Source organism: Ostrea edulis, chromosome 3 (assembly GCF_947568905.1).
Source record: "Ostrea edulis chromosome 3, xbOstEdul1.1, whole genome shotgun sequence".
NCBI lineage: Eukaryota > Metazoa > Mollusca > Bivalvia > Ostreida > Ostreidae > Ostrea > Ostrea edulis.
In genome coordinates, this window is record NC_079166.1 from 48,878,920 (window position 1) to 48,893,002 (window position 14,083).

Consider the following 14,083-nt stretch of genomic DNA (forward strand, 5'->3'; position numbering starts at 1 on the left):
TTCAACATTACCAAAGACTTACAATTTTTAAAATATAAGAATATCACGCAGGATTTTTAGTTTCATGTAAGAAGTGATTTTGCGCCCATCATATCTATGAAGTTTTTTGTTGTTGTTTTTTTTTTTTACCAAGAGAAAAGCACTCCAATAAGACTTTCCAAAACACCCATAGGAAATGGAACTTTAAGAAAGGATTGTTATTTTCCCACAGTTTCTTTTTTGAAATTGATTTTTAAATGCATTTTATTGATATACATCAAGAAGATTGGAAACAGTACAATTATTTGGATTTACGTGGTTCATCTATAAATTTGTGAACAGCGGAAAAAACGTTGTGTACTTCTAATGACAAATTTTACTGCCCCAAAGCAAATGGTGTGTATCTATAATGTTTTGAGTCGAAATGAGTGAAAAGACAAATGGTGTGTGTATATAATGTCTGAGTCGAATTGGGTGAAAAGACGATTGAAAACATTATTTAGAGTGATAGAATTCTTTTTGCATAAAGCAAAACAATGCTTTCCATTTTCTACACGACTCCGTCCGAAGTGTGTTAAAAATCTACATGAAGTACCTTAACATGCTTTCTCATAAAATTCAATTAGAAAATTGACTCGTTAACGAATCCACCGAGAACTTATGATATTCCATATATTGGATTGCAAAGAACACAGAATTCATTATTAAAATGTTGATAATGACAGAGAGATTACGTTCTTTTCCTAAATCTGCATTGTCATGTTCAACAACAGAATTAACTACCTCTTTATGAAATATAAGATGCTGTAAGTGTAACAAGCATTCTGTAAGTATAGCAATAGATGTGTCCTACTAGTCCCAATGTCTTCATCGTCATACAACGCTTCGTTCGCATCCTCAGCCTCCACTTCTATTGCTGTGTGAAACCTCCAGTACTCTGAACAATGAAGCATGTAAAGATCGACATTTTCGCTTAGTGCCTTCCAGAATCACAGTCTACCCACGTTTCTATCGTCACATTGTGTTTAGATACCTTGTGTGTTTGAAAAACATCTGGAAAACTACTTTGGACACAAAGTCCCATAAATCTAGTAAAACTCAATCCACTCTGATGAAACTTGACTTGTACTGTAATCACATATCAAATTTTAACTTCCAAAATTAAAGCATGGTGAAAATAACTCATAGGGTGGCTACATATCAAACAGTTTCCTAAGTTAAAGCTTAGTCTGGGAAACTATGTTCGGCACCCAGTCCAATAAATCTCGTAAGAATCATTCAATTTTGACGAAATTTAAACTTGATTTGTAAACATACACTCAGTGAATCACGTAAAATAAATCTGCTTCCTATATAAAAGCATGTAATGATGAAAAATGTCCGGATAACAAAGTTGTGACAGACGGACGGACGGCCTGCAAACTAATAGTCCCCTTCAGCTCTGCAAGAAGAACTTATATTTCTTTATCTGCTGTTACTTTTTAAAACATTTAAGATACCAAGACTAATTGCAGTGATTGTGTCGTAATATTAAGTTGGAAACAGAACACTTTCCTTTCCAATACAGGGTTTAAGAAAAGACAGTTTAGATAAGATAGTCCTGTGATGTGTGTTTAACACTAATAAGCAAAGACTGTGTTACAAGTTCTAGTATCTTTACATTTGATGAATAATAATCGAATTTTACCCCCACAAAGATATAGTACGTTTAGAAATGAATTGTACTGTGATTAGAACCTTTCTCCCACGGCGGCGATACACACGCTACCGGATTTTCTCACGTTTGCGTTGTCGTAAGTCGTGATCATGTACATCAGAAGAAATGTTTCATTTGAAAAATGAGCGCATGCTTGCTCGGGTAAAATTTTAGAATAATCAATTTGTACATAAAATATCTTTCTGCAATAGAAGTACTAAACCTGAGCAGGCATGCGCTCATACCTAAATCATCTTTTTGAAAAAAAATCACCGAGAAAAATAATGAATGTTAAAAATTTCCAAAAACTTTGCAACTTTTCTAACTCCAATTGCTTTAGTTTTATTCACGAAGATTAAAAAAACAGAAATATTTAGAAGGAGCCCTCGTTTATTCGTTGATATATAGAAATAGCATAAATTGTACATGTTAATGTTTAAACATAACCGGGTGGCATACAATGGCCCATTATATATCTCATTTCGTCTTTATAGAGTCTGACGTCTTCCTTTAATGGTCATCTATGTTTGTATATTAGTTGAAAACCATCCATGTTATCGTATCACAACGAAAGTGATAATGGACGGAAAGACGTGATTCCTACAGCGCTTCCGCATTTTCAAAGCCGGGTCCTAATTTCTTGAAAACTGAAATGTGTGATATACTAGTACTAGTGGTGTGGTAGCAAGCATAATGTATATGATGCTATTGTTTATTAGGTGGGGGGAAATTGTCAATTGAAATACATAAATAACGATAAAAACCACCGTAAAATCAAAATATAACATAAATAACGATAAAAACCACCGTAAAATCAAAATATAACAATGATAATCATCCAGAGTGAGAAATAGACCCGGGTCTACAGGAAGGAACGATACTATAATTTACGTCACGAATAAACATGTTTAGATTGTGAGATCTTAAAAATGCACCATTTGCATGATTTTCAAACGATTCATACTAACTTTGCACTGGAATAAAAGTTTTCAAATATATGCAAAAACGAACAATGCAAGATTTATACTGAAAATTTCAACGAAATTGATTTCACAATTGAGAAATCGCGTACACAAAATTTGTGATATCTACATGTAGGTTAAGTGTGAGTGTGAACAGACAGAAATACTGACCGCAAAGCTGTTAATTAAAAAGGATTGTATTTGCTTTTATTGGAAATGCAATCGGTCTAAATTATTTTAAATATCAAATATATATGTTTTTAAAAAGCCTCACTCCAAACATGCGAATGACATTTGAAATCAAATCTATTTCAATTTCTCTTATTACAATATCTGATCGCGTTCATAACATTGTCGATCAGTTACTCAGATTCTAAACATGCAAATAATTTCCAAGATATGATGGAATACTAAGTATGTGTGAGAGAAAATGGAGAAGAAAAATAAAAATCAAATCCATCTGAATTCCCTCTTAGGTACATCTAATTGCTTTAAAGGCATTAGCGATTAGTTGCTATGATTCTGAGTATGGAAATCAAAACAAAAAATGTATAATTGTCAGTATCATCAAAGCGTTTAGATGCGCTTATCAAGGAAATTCGAATAGATTGAAATTTTTGAAGAAGTTAGAACCAAAATTTCATTTAATGTTCTCAAAAATTTTGTTTTGATTTTTATACTTCATTTTTTTATTTTCGTATAGCATGAGGCATGTAAGTTTCCCATTCGTTTTTCGCGGTATACCTTCATCCGAAGGAAAAACAATTAGATTCATTCCTTATCATTCATTATTTACAAAAAACCTCTAGATTTTGTAAAATCTATCCCCTTAACTCCGTAGGACGCTTGTCAACATCAACGGCAAAAACAACACAGTCAGTGACGTTGCCGGAGTAAAAACATTTTGGATGAAAATACACCAACAATTTTTCAACCAATCAGAATCGTAGGATCAAAGAAATTCAAATGATATGGAGACCAGGCCTGGGGTTATAAAACTTTTTTGAGCATTTTCATACTCAAACTCCGCGTTTTAAATCCTACCATACTCAAAAGTGAAGGTTATAAAACATTTACAAAATTATTCTCTTGCTCAAATGGAGTACATGCTCGAAGATTTTTAGAGTATTCTTGGAGCTCACTCAGAGTTGTACTCAAAACAAATATAGCTGAGTTTGAGTATGAGTATGGTAAAAGTTTTATAACCTCCAGGCCAGATACTTCCCATAGTAATCTGCGTCTCCGCAAACGAACTCTGCCGGAAGTTGATAGAAACGATAGTTAATTTACCGATAAACCTGTCTCAGGCGCGTAGCATCGTTTTTGAAGGAGGGGAAATATTTGGTGGGGAAGGTGACTTCACAATCGTCTAAATTTCTTGACAAGCAAAAATAAATAGATTATAAATGAATAAGCGATGATAAAAAAAATATACGTGTTAGTTTGCCAAACATTAAAATCTTTTAAAATCGTGTGTTAAGGGGAGGGGTCATACTACATATGTAGTAGTATGAAAACGCAACCAAAAAAAAAAAATCCAGTGGCCCAAACCAATGGTAGATCCAGAAATTTCTGAACGAGGGGCCGGGGGGGGGGGGTTAAAAGGTTGGGGACTCTGTCAAAGCCTCTCTGTTTTAACACCTATTGTAGACAATATGAAATCATTACTCTTTACACATATGCATATGTGGAATATTTACGACGAAAAACTAATGGATGCTAGCCGTTTATTAAGAACGACTTGTATCATAAATCATAGAACTGAAATACACCTATAGGAGTATAGAAATAGAGGATATATTGGATGAAACAGAAACTATAATATCGCGCAGATTTAGAAGTTTTTGATTAATCAATCCTCCCGCCAAAAAATATAATCCCTGCAAAACCCTTTCAAAATTTGAATTGACAATTCCCCCCCCCCCCCCCCAACTGGATAGGGTTCAGTAATAGATGTGTAATTTGTTTGCACCAATGGGATCAGTATTGAACCAGTAAATGCTAATTAGTTGTAGCATCCTGTGCAGTTGTGCTCAAAAGCTCAGGACCAAACCCCTGTTACAGGAAGAACACCCTGTGTTGGCAATTTCTCTCAGTGAATTCCTAACTTCTCTTGCAGCTTTGGAAAGAAATTGAATGAGCCGATTCCCATCGCTTTATTTCATTCATCTGTTTGAAGACAGTAGTGACTAAAGTTGTGTGGCAAAATGGAGACAAAATCTGTCCAAATGAAGTATCAAAATAGCACGAATAGCTCACTGCTGCAAATACTTCTCATTACCAGCTCATTAGAGTTATCGCGCTTTGATGACTCTTGTGCGTCATTGGTAAGAAAATGCACAAGTCTCGCGAGCAAGTGCGAGATTACTGGGACATACACGAAACGTTCATAGCAACACCCCCCCCCCCCCCTTTTAAGTTAAAGTACATTGTGTATCTTTAAATAGAATAGCCATTGATCAAACTGCATTTTTAAATATTCTAACACTAGTTTATCAAAGATGTTACATGTTTGTTTTTTTTTAAACTCTGCTACACCTAATTTAAAAATTCCAAACAACGATGTTCTCTGTCCTAAGTCAATCAATATTTTGTAATTTTTCAAAATAGCTTAGATGCAGTTTGGAAACGCATTTGTTATGTTAATTAGTGTTATAAACGTCTTTAAAATGCAGTTTGGCAAATAAATATATAACTTATTCTAAAATATTGGAAAATGAGAGAGAGAGAGAGAGAGAGAGAGAGAGAGAGAGAGAGAGAGAGGGGGGGGGGGATACATGAACGATTACAAAGTGCATGCCCATATGAACCTGTCTAAATTGTATGATAAAATGGAATGTCTTCATAGTCTGACAGAATAATTCTAATAACATATGAATCCTATTAATTACAAGAAAAGTTATTGTGTCGGATGTGCATTTTGGTTTTTCCTTTCACGGTTCTTCTTGCGATTGATGCTTTATATCGGTTAGATTTGGCATATCCTTCACATAATTTAATAAGTTCGTCTGTTTTCTTATAAGAATAATCAATTCCTAAATTTGTTTTTAGAATTTTAATCAGTGTCGTGGTTTGCAGTCGGTTATAATATGTATTCGATACCATAATTTATATTACGTATGCCTAAGTAATGTTTACGTATGTTGTCCCGGTAGCACGACTTTACGCGCCTTTAATTTGAAGAGTTCCACTAATGGAAAAGATAAGTATTCTCAATGGGAACTCGCGTGCAGTGGTAAAACGATGCACATATTGTCTGTCAGATATGGAACTACTGTACCAAGAATTATTGGTTTCACTTAACAATGACCTTGAATACCTAGTATAAAGGTCAAAATTTGAAGCTCTTTCACCAGCACGGATGACGTTTCCAAATATCTTAAGACCAAAACCTGGCATCCTAAAATGAAATTATCACTTTCGATTTCGATAAAGTCTCTCTCTGTTTATGTGTCTCTGAATCTGTCTGTCTTTCTTTCTCGTCCTCATGATGGATACTTGAAAATCTTTCTCTCTGTCATATTTCATATTTTGAAAATGAAATACTTGGATTATTGATTCTCAGCTCGCCGCTTATTTATGATATTAGCACATTTTACCAACCATATTGGGAGTATGATCAATGAATTTAAAATAATACCCCCCCCCCCCCTTTTTTTTTAATGTTATAATTGTTTGGAAAAAAAATACGATGTAACGTGCCTGTGTAGATCCATATAGATTCTACTCATCAAGTATATATTTATAATATTTCAAGTAGATTTATATAACTCTTGATTCTAACGGTAATTTCCAGTAATCATGCATAATTATACAGATGCTATTTTTTTTTTTTTTTTTTTTTTACATAGTTGTAAGGCCTAAACGTTGCTAAAACAGTAATTCATGAACCCAAGAGAAGACTTTAACATTCTATCAAATATGACAGTTACTTGTGATTGGTAATCATGACGTCTTTCTTTAAAAGTATGAAAAAATGACGTCACATTTTTCACTATGACGTTTTAAAGCTGTTTTGCATGGAACAGCTCATTTGAAATCTATTCATACAATTGAAAGATTTTTGGTCCGTACTGTACGTTGTCAATGTAAACAAGATTCAATACTATTTTTAGATGATGTGTATTAAAGTGTTGGATTAACCAATTTACCTTTATATTGGCATTATTATTGCATATTTATGATTTTATAAGCGACAGGAACATTTCATTTGTACACATTTATAGAAATTAAGACAAGATTTGGTGTACAAAGTTCTGTGCATGATAGACGGCCTAGTACTGCATTTTATTCGGTCCGGTTGCTGTTTGCATTTCAATGACCGGAACTGGATTTGTTCATAAACTGATATTTTTTTTAGATTGTAATTATTAATACATTATATCATTGTGGTCGCTAAAACAATAACAAGTACATTAAGTTGTGATCAATTTTCTTATATATCACTGCATGTACAATTCGTTGCCAGCACTATGCGCTACACGGCGATCCGCCTGTGCAAAAACGTCAAAATCAGACGCCTGATTAGATCTAGATATAAAAAAAAAAAGAAGAAGAAAAAAACAGAAAGAAATTGGCCACAGCCAAAGGCCAGAACGAAACATGCACAATTACTTCTTTTGAAGATAATCTATCTCTAGTTTATTGCTTTTTGTGGCCGATGCATGTGGCCACATGGAATTTTCTCCTAAAACTAGTAAAAGGTAGAAAAAGTGAAGAAAATCGAGATCGGTAAAGTTGGCTACTAGTAACCAGCTACTAGTAACTGGCTACTTAAAAAGAGAAAAGTTGGCTACTAGTAGCCAGCTACTAAAAGTAAGAAAAGTTAGCTACTCGTAGCCAGCTACTACAAAATATAAAAGTTATAATTACTGATAGCCAGCTACCAGATAAAGGTTAATTAGATTTATTTCTAAACAGGACGAGAAGTCGTATGAGATTTCATGCTCAATTATCCCCAATTACATAACGTTGCAATGCAAAATACGAATAAACTTTTTCAACTGAGTGTTTACTTTAAAAATGATATAGATTGAATTCAGACCTCCATTCATTTGATATACCATCCATTTTGAGATATCTGCTACTTTTACAATTTGATTCGAGTTACCCTGAAATTTCAACATTTGTGTGAATACCGTAAGAAACTTTGTGTTTGTATTGGATATCTGACGAATTTACGACTATACATATGACAAGAAGTGATAGAGGGTGTTTTGATACGCCACGAATTTTCAGATATCGCTCTCAAGGAAATAAACTACCCATGCCTTTTGATTATCGGTACAAGGAAATTCCAAGATCTGTGTGAATACCTTAAGGAACTCCGTGTTTATATTGTATATTTAACTAACTTACAACGATACGTATGGCGAGTAGTGATATTGGGTATCATGATATGTCATGAATTTTCAGATATCACGCTTAAGGAATTCAGCTACTAGTTCGTCAATACAACCTCGCATTGGGTCAAATGCTGTCTGACATGTTTCATACCGATTGTAAAGCCGTTCTTGGCACACTGATTTTGACTGCGGATAACTCCGTTTACCTGATCAGGATATGGGGCTCACGGCGGGTGTGACCGGTCAACAAGGGATGCTTACTCCTCCTAGGCACCTGATCCCACCTCTGGTGTGTCCAGGGGTCCGTGTTTGCCCAACTATCTATTTTGTATTGCTTGTAGGAGTTATGAGATTGATCACTGTTCGTTATCTTCACCTTGCATATACCTTTTGATTCCAGGTAGCCTGAACTTTCAGGTTTTTTCACAAATATCTTAAGGAACTCTGTGTTTGTATTAGATATCTCATTAATTTACCATCTCACATGTGACAAGGAGTGATATTAAGTATCTTAATATGCCCTAAATTTTCAGATATCACGCTTAAGGAAGTCAGCTACTTATACCTTTTGATTCCAGGTAACCTGAAATTTGAAGTTTTGCATAAACATTTTAAAGAATTCCTCGTTTGTATTAGATATCTGACTAATTTACAATTATCCATGAGAAATGGAGTGGTATTAGGTATCTTGATATGTCATAAATTATTAGATATCACGTTTAAGGAAGTCAGCTAGTTATACCTTTTGATTCTAGGTAACCTGAAAATTGAAGTTTTTTTTATAAATATCTTAAAGAACTCCTTGTTTGTATTAGATATCTGACTAATTTACAACTATACACGTGAAATGGAGTGGTATTAGGTATCTTGATATGCCATCAATTTTCAAGATTGATTTCAGATATCACTCTTAGGAAAGTTAGCTACTTATACCTTTTGATTGCAGGTAACCTGAAATTTCAAGTATTTCGTAGATATTCTAAGGAACTCTGTGTTTGTATTAGATATCTGAATAATTTACAACTATCCATGTGAAGAGGAGTGATACTAGGTATCTTGATATGCCATCAATTTTCAGATATCAACGTTAAAGATATCAGCTACTTATATCTTATGATTGCAGGTAACTTAAAATTTCAACTTTTTCGTAAATATCACGTGAAGACGAGTGATATTACGTATCTTCATATGCCATCAATTTTCAGATATCACTTTAAAGGAGTGTGTAAAGGAGTGTGTAAGGAACTCTGTGTTTGTAGTAGATATCTTATTAATTTACCATCTCACATATAAATAGGAGTGATATTAAGTATCTTCATATGCCATCAATTTTCAGATATCACGCTAAAGAAAGTCAGCTACTAATACCTTTGATTCCTGGTTACTTGAAATTTCAACTTTTTCATCACTCTTAAGTAACTCTGCTTTTGTATTAGATATCCGACTAACTTACAACTATCCAGGTGAAGAGGATTGATAATAAGTATCTTGATATACAATTAATTTTCAGATATCACCCTTAAGGAAGTCATCTACTTATACCTTTTGATTCTAGGTAACCTGAAATTTCAAGTTTTCAATAAATATCATGAGGAACTCTGCGTTTGTATTAGATATCTGACTAACTTACAACTATCCACGTGAAGAGGAGTGATATTAGGTATTTTGATATTTCATCAATTTTCAGATATCACTCTAAAGGAAGGCAGCTACTTATACTTTTTGATTCCAGGTTGCCAGAAATTTCAAGTTTTTAGCAAATATTTTAAGGAACTCTGTATTTCTTTGACATATCGGACACAACTTTCCACGTGAAGAGGAGGGATATCAGGTATCTTAATACACCATCAAATTTCAGATATCACCTTTAAGGAAGTTACATGTAGCTACTTATACCTTTTGATTCCAGGTAACCTGAAATTTCAAGATTTTCGTAGAAATTTTAAGGAACTCTGTGTTTGTATTAGATATCTGATTAATTTACAACTATTCCAGTGAAGGTAAGTGATATTAGGTATCTTGATATTCCATCAATTTTCAGATATCAGCATTGGGGAAGTCAGTTACATATACCTTTTGATTATAGGTAGCCTAAAATTTCAAATTTTTAGCAAATATCGTAAGGAACTCTGTGTTTGTATTAGATATCTCATTAACTTACCATCTCACATATAACAAGTTGTGATATTAGGTATCTTGATATGCCATCAATTTTGAGAAATCACACTTAAGAAAGTCAGCTACCTATACCTTTTGGTTCCTGGTTACTTAAAATTTCAACTTTTTTGTCAATATGTTAAGTAACTCTTGCTTTTGTATTAGATATCTGACTAACATACAACTATCCACGTGAAGAGGAGTCATATTAGGTATCTTGATATACAATCAATTTTTAGATATCACCCTTAAGGAAGTCAGCTACAGCTGTACTTATACCTTTAGTTTCTAGGTAAACTGAAATTTCAAGTTTTCCGTAAATATCTTGAGGAACTCTGCGTTTGTATTAGATATCTGACTAACTTACAACTATTCACGTGAAGAGGAGTGATATTAGGTATCTTGATATTTCATCAATTTTCAGATATCACTCTAAAGGAATGCAGCTACTTATACTTTTTGAATCCAGGTTGCCTGAAATTTCAAATTTTTAGCAACTATTTTCATGAACTCTATATTTCCATTAGATATCGGACTAATTTACAACTTTCCACGTGAAGAGGAGGGATATCCTTAACAAAGTTAGCTACTTATACCTGTGATTCCTTGAATTTTTCGATTACTAGGAATCAAAAGGTATAAGTAGCTGACTTCCTTACATGTAATATTTCAAAATTGATGGCAAATCAAGATACCTAATACCATTTCTTGTCATATGTGTGATTGTAAATTAATGAGATATCTAACACAAACACAGTTTTCTTAACAAATTTGCGAAAAACCTGACATTTAGGCTACCTGAAATCAAACGGTATATGTAGCTGACTTCCTTATTGGTGATATCTCAAAATTGATGGCATATCAAAATACCTAGCATCACTCCTCTTCATGTGGATAGTTGTAAATCAGTCAGATATCTAATATAAACAAACAGTTCCTTAAGATATCTAATATAAACGGAGTTCCTTAAAATATTGATAAAATTACCTTGAAATTTCATGTTACCTGCAATCAAAAGGTATAAGTAGCTGACTTCCTTAAGTGAGATATCTGACAATTGATGGCATGTCAAGATAACTAATATCACTCCTCTTCACGTGGATAATTGTAAATTAGTCAGATATCTAATAGAAACAAGGAGTTCTTTAAGATATATATGAAAAACTTGAAATTTCATGTTACCAGGAATCAAAAAGTATAAGTAGCTGACTTCCTTAAACGTGATATCTGTAAATTGATGGCATATTAAGATACTCAATCTCACTCCTTGTCATATGTGAGATGGTAAATTTATGATATATCTAATACAAATGCAGAGTTTCTTAAGGTATGTATGGAAAACTTGAAATTTCAGGTTACCTAGAATTAAATGGTACAAGTAGCTGACTTCCATAAGGGTGATATCTGAAAATGGATGGCATATCAAGATACCTCATATCACATCTTGTCATATGTGCATTGGTAAATAAATCATATATCTAAAACAAACACGGAGTTCTTTAAAATATTTTCTAAAAACTTGAAATTTCAGGTTACCTGCAATCAAAAGGTATAAGTAGCTGACTTCCTTAAGGGTGATATCTGACAATTGATGGTATATTAAGATATGCAATATTTCTCCTCTTCACGTGGATAGTTGTATGTTAGTCAGATATCTAATACAAAAGCAGAGTTACTTAAGATATCTACGAAAAACTTGAAATTTCAGATTACCAGCAATCAAAAGGCATAAGTAGCTGACTTCCTTAAGCGTGATATCTCAAAATTGATGGCATATCAAAATATCTAATATCACATTGTGTCATATGTGCATTGGTAAATTAATCAGATATCTAAAACAAACACGGAGTTCCTTAAAATATTTCTAAAAACTTGAAATTTCATGTTACCTGCAATCAAAAGGTATAAGTAGCTGACTTCCTTAAGCGTGATATCTGACAATTGATGGCATGTCAAGATAACTAATATCACTCCTCTTCACGTGGATAATTGTAAATTAGTCAGATATCTAATACTAACACAGAGTTCCTTAAGATATTTATGAAAAACTTGAAATTTCAGCCTATCTTGAATCAAAAGGAATAAGTAGCTGACTTCCTTAAACATGATATCTGAAAATTGATGACATATTAAGATACTCAATCTCACTCCTTGTCATATGTGAGATGGTTAATTAATGATATCTAATACAAACACAGAGTTCCTTAAGATATTTGCGAAAATCCTGAAATTTTAGGTTACCTGGAATCAAAAGGTATATGTAGCTGACTTCCTTATGGGTGATATCTGAAAATCGATGGCATATCAAGATACTTAGTATCACTCCCCTTCACTTTGATAGTTGTAAATTAGTCAGATATCTAATATAAACACAAATTTCCTTAAGATATCTACAAAAATCTTGAAATTTCAAGTTACCAGGAATCAAAGGTATATGTAGCCGACTTCCTTATGGGTGATATCTGAAAATTGATGGCATGTTGAGATACCTAATACCACTCCACTTCACATGGATAGTTGTAAATTAGTCAGGTATCTAATACAAACATAGAGTTCCTTAGATATTTGTGAAAAACTTGAAATTTCAGTTTACCTGCCATCAAAAGGTACATGTAGCTGACTTCCTTAAGCGTGATATCTGAAAATTCATGACATATCACGATACCCAATATCACTACTCACCATACGTATCGTTGTAAGTTAATTAAATATATGATATAAACACGGAGCTCCTTAAGGTATTCACACGGATCTTGAAATTTCATTGTACCGATAATCAAAATGTATAAGTAACTGATTTCCTAAAGAGCAATATTTGAAAATTTGTGGCGTACCAAAACACCATCTATCACTTTTTGCCATATGTATAGTCGTAAATTCGTCAGATATCCAATACAAACATAAAGTCAAACAAAAAGTTTCTTACAGTATTCACACTTATGTTGAAATTTCAGGGTAATTCGAACCAAATTGTAAAGGTAGCAGATATCTCAAAATGGATGGTATATCAAATGAATGAAGGTCTGAATTCAATCTGTTATCATTTTAAAAGTAAACACTCAGTTGAAAAAGTTTATTCGTATTTTGCATTGCAACGTTATGTAATTGGGGATAATTGAGCATGAAATATCATACGACTCCTCATCCTTTTTAGGAATAAATCTGATAGATAATAATTTTCAAACTCATTAACCTTTATCTGGTAGCTGGCTATCAGTAATTATAACTTTTTATATTTTGTACTCGCTGGCTACGAGTAGCTAACTTTTCTTACTTTTAGTAGCTGGCTACTAGTAGCTAACTTTTCCTGGTTCAAGTAGCTGGCTACTAGTAGCCAACTTTTCTCTTTTTAAGTAGCCAGTTACTAGTAGCCAACTTTACCGATCTAGAAAATTGTCCATTTTTCGGATAGGTTTGAATAGTACTCAACATTACAAGAGACCTAAATCCGCCGATATGTTTATATAAATACTAGGGATCATCAACTTCATATATATAGCAATGATTTGTATTGATAATTGTTCTTCATTTTACAGGGCCTAGTTATGATAACAAACGTACCTAGCTCTTTCCCCAAGAGGGGCATTAAACAACACAATTAATCATGGAACCTCATATCTGAATTACAATCATAGCCTCAATCTTTTGCCAGCATAAGATATCCCCTCGAATCAAAATAACCTTGAATTTGGTTAATGACCTTGACGAGTTATTGCATACTATTTGGCGAGAACAACGCCCCCTGTATACATGTACTATAGTATGGACTTCCCATATTAGCCAGACAGCGGTGATACTGTTGAAATAAAGATGTCACACGGGGTATATTTGTTTATTTCGAGTTTAACGAACGTCTCACTCGAGAATTTTTCACTCGTATCGAGTGATGCCGATGTAGGGCTTCAAATTAAACTTTTAGTCAGCACTCGAGGTCATTGAGAGTG